Source organism: Lactuca saligna, chromosome 7 (assembly GCF_052625555.1).
Source record: "Lactuca saligna cultivar CGN05327 chromosome 7, ASM5262555v1, whole genome shotgun sequence".
Taxonomy (NCBI): Eukaryota; Viridiplantae; Streptophyta; class Magnoliopsida; order Asterales; family Asteraceae; genus Lactuca; species Lactuca saligna.
In genome coordinates this window covers 71,122,579-71,126,915 of record NC_136423.1, presented here as the reverse complement: position 1 = coordinate 71,126,915, position 4,337 = coordinate 71,122,579, and the positions used below count along the sequence as shown (strand labels likewise).

At 28.9% G+C, this 4,337-nt stretch overlaps 1 long non-coding RNA gene across 1 annotated transcript; it reads right to left on the bottom strand.

Annotated features, from left to right (window-relative positions):
- Nucleotides 1-1,528: 1,528 nt before the first annotated feature.
- On the bottom strand, nucleotides 1,529-3,970 carry LOC145005052 (uncharacterized). The gene is made up of 3 exons (XR_013662492.1): nucleotides 3,837-3,970; nucleotides 3,349-3,429; nucleotides 1,529-3,042 (listed from the first exon to the last, which is right to left on the bottom strand). It is a non-coding gene; the product is annotated as an uncharacterized LOC145005052 (long non-coding RNA).
- Nucleotides 3,971-4,337: the final 367 nt, after the last annotated feature.

Here is a 4,337-nt window from a genome sequence, read left to right as displayed (position 1 = left end):
ATTAAATTCTTTATTTGGTTATAAAAATAAGTTTGTGGTTTTATATTTTATGAGAAACTTATAAATTAAACACTGAAAAATATGAAAAAAAATTTCAACATGAGTAAAATGATATGATATTTTAACAGACAGATATATATATATATATATATATATATATACTAGTCATTTACCCGCGCAAAGCGGCGGACGGCGAATAACTTGTTTCGACAATAAGTTCTTTTTCAAGAGACAATGATTAACTTCAATTCAATGATCAATTTTCTTTCCAATGGACAATGTATTCATTAATGTATTCTTCGCTTTTAGTGTATGTTGGATATGTGTTTTCATATGTTGGATCCATTTGGAAAAATAGATCATCAATAAACACATCTTTCATACTTCATATTTGTAATTGTAAGGCCAACGATGATGAAACGATGAGTCTCGCTTGATGCCAAATCAGCCAAACATTAAGAGCATAGAAAGCATAATGTCAAATACCATACATTAATACTTTGAGAGAAGAAAAGTAACAAAACCACATCATAGATGATTCGTTGAATACGAACAAATTACATTTTCTTTTTGAGCCACAAGATTTTATTAAAACAAAGCTAGAAGAAGCTAGACAAGAATAAAAAAATTACAAAATTACCATCAATGAATTTTGAAGCCATCCAATTTAATTAAACACATTCTTAGACATATTAATACACACACACACACAACAACAACAACAACAAAAAAAAAAAAAAAAAAAAAAAAAAAAAAAAAAAAAAAAAAAGAAGAAGAAGAAGAAGAAGAAGAAGAAGGAATTTATGACTATTTTATCAAATAAAAGCACCTTCTTATGTCTATCCTTCCCAAAAATGGTGTTTCTAAAGTTGTACAGATTCCACCAAATACGAAATCACACTCCTAAACTATTTTATTCTTTTTCATTTAGAGAATAAAAATCCTAGATAATTAATTACGTATTATCATTTATGTCTTGTTCTAAGAAAATTATATAAGATATATATTTGAGTTTTCCAACATAAATTGTGTTATATAAGAAAATTACGTTTAAAGTGTATACTTCAAATTTGAAACGCATGGCATCTATAAAACTATTTTCAATAGAACTATTCATTTTATTATGATTGGAACTATTAATTTTTTTAATAATTTGAAAATGAATACGAATCCATATCTTAAACATTGACAGAATTTGATAGGTGTTCAAATAACAAAAATTCTGTATATATCAACTAACTTTCATAAATATTATTCAAACAAATAAAAAAAAGGTAAAAGAAAAAGCGATTACAACTTGAATACCAAAATGTAAACAAAATTATATAAGTTTGAATCAATATGTTGTTTAAAGTATAAAATCAGCGTATTCCTTTTGATAGTATTAGCAAAAACAATTAGTCATTTAGAAGGCAACATGAGTATAATGGATCTCACACTATTTATTTAAAAACAATTAATAGAAGAAATACATGAAAAAAAAATATTAAACAAATAACTTAAACATAAAAATACAAAACGTTATTACACTTATAAAACTGAATAATCTCTTTCAGTTTTGACAACTTTGGTCATTGGCAATGTACTAATTACTATGCATACAGTTTTCAACTACAAAGATAACTAATTCATACACTTTTTCACTTCATGTCATTTTTACTTTATAGGACTCATGCCTCCAGCTTTAAACCCAACCAAAAAAAGATACAAAAATCCTAGCAAAAACATATACAAACCCCACCAAATAGAATTGAATTACCTTTAAATCCAAAGAAGAACTCAACCAAAGGTTATTTAAATTACTTTGAACTTTGCTGTCAAACACTAAAACATTAGTTTGAACTTAGTTGTAAAACATTAATACTCAACATTACTTTGAGACTGAGACAAACAAAGCCCATTTGAATAACAAACAAAAACCTCAATTTACCTTCAGAATATAAAACAAACAAAAGCTTTCAGAATCAAACATGGGCTGCATTTGACTAAAAAAAACTCACTTAAAACTAAATAAAACAACTCACTTAGCATTAAAACACAAGAGTCATCCAAATCCACAAGCTTCCCCAACCAAAGAAAAACAAAATTGTTATAAAACCCAAAAAGTTTTTTAACCACTGAAAAAATAGTTATTATATTTTGAGGTGATATATACATTTCCGACGGTTTAACTTTAGACTTTTTGTCATGTGGGTTATTATTAGGGGCATTCTCCTTTGTTCATTCCATCTGTCTACCTAAAATACCCTTTACAAAGGGCCTATGAATGTGTCGCATTTAATGAATTAGCAGTATATACAACAAAGTGTTTGACAAGCATATAAGTAAGTGAAAGATGAAACATGGGAAATCAGCCATCTGTAGCTTACTCAGATTTTTGTAAACAACAACAAATGTGAGTATGTTGCTATATCATAAGACTTACACATCAGACATATGAAAGTCACCTGACCATTGCACATGTACACATCAAACACAGCCAAGCACCACACATACACAAACATGACACAAGTACCTCTTTCTCAAACAAAGATTGTATAACACAAATTAAATGAGAACAAAAACATGATGATAGAGAATGAGTCCTATATAAATATAAGGGCAAAGATGGAGGGACTTATTTGGAATATTTATTATTTACTGTTTTACACCCCATTCTAGAAACTCCTTAGCTAAGTGTAAATAAGAGTCTTGGTAGTAATTGGGAATATCTTCTGTATTTTTGGTTAGAAGGAATCGGATAGCAATAGCTTGGGCAGGAAGATGAACCATCATGTTATCTTCTTTGAATTAGACGGGAAGGTTAACCATTAGGTTATCTTCTCTGATTTTTTTCATTGTATCTACATTTCCATTTTAGTGAAATTGAAGCCTCTTTTCCCTTTTTAAATTTCCCGTTAGATTCCTTGTTTATTTGTTGGTTATTGTTTTTTATCACATGACATAATGCTTATTACAGTCTAAATGTTCAGGAAGTATTACCATAATTTCTTGACCAGTAGCGCCTCAAATCTGAGCCTTGTTACGTTTCATGACCAACACCTTCAACAATTAAAAATACACACATTAACTCAAAACTCTAAACAGAAGTAAGCATGATCTTAATATTTTTATGTAGTACATTTCCAATAATCAATAGTTGAAGCAACCTCCGTTAGCACTTCCTACAACAAAACCAAAAGTCCCAAAGCCTTGAACAGTGGAACAATTATATCAAAAGAATAATGACACCAGTAATCCCATAACCATGAAATAAGAATCAATATAATCAAGTTGAGAGAAAGAGACGATGATGAAGGATTTCTATACATTTAAAATATTTAAAAATAAATTACAACAAAAAATTACCATATGAACTAAATTGATGGTGTCATCTTGGTATGATTTGTCTTCAAAAAATAGATCTGACTTCAAAAAAACTCATGGCGCCTGCAGAAAAAATTGGTGGTGGATGTTCTTAATTTGTAGACTCGAAATTCTTTTGATTATTTCGTATGAAAGTGCAAAAATTAAACTTGATAGCCCTTTCTTTCAACAGAAAAACACCAAATATAGGGGAGGGAGGGAGCCGAAATCTGAGAAGCAACACCCATAAAGAAATCATTATAAGTTGTACCCATTTTGGTATCAAAGTTCAAGACTCGACACTAACAGCAGCTAACCCACAATTCTGAATTTAAGCAAATAGAATAACAGTAAGCATACACACATAAAAATTTGAAAGAAGCTTTCAAGTTAGCAGAAATAAAACAAAAAAACTTCCATAAAAATAAGTTTTTTTTGTTAGTTTAGGTATTCAACAAAGAAAAGAACATATAAAACACATAAAAGCTTACCAGATTGAACGGATTGCAAGTTCAAGGAGACCGTGAGATCGAGAGGGGGAGCTAGGGTTTCTAGAGGATGTCGACTTATGCAATTGGGGAAAATGTGTCCGATTATGGGGGAAGAAACATAAGATGTTCGCCGGTTTTTTATGTTGACTGAGTTTTTCAAATAAGAAGGTTATCTGTTATTTTTTATTCAAAGGATAAGGTTTGACCCTTAAACTCTTATGTACATTATGAAATATTATTTGTACGATTCTAAATTATAATATTATTATATTGAATGATTTTGTACTATTAGTTTAATGGTTTGGACATCTTAAAAAATATTATTATTATATTCAACTTATTTTTAGAAATAACAAGATTTCTTTTATAAGATAGTTAAGATATATATATGAGGGTTCAATTGACAAAAAAAATTGGAAATAAAGGAATCATTCTCAGCCACACATTTATTTGCTGCAAAACATTTAGGTATTGTTTGTTTTTTTTAAGCAAAAATCCATA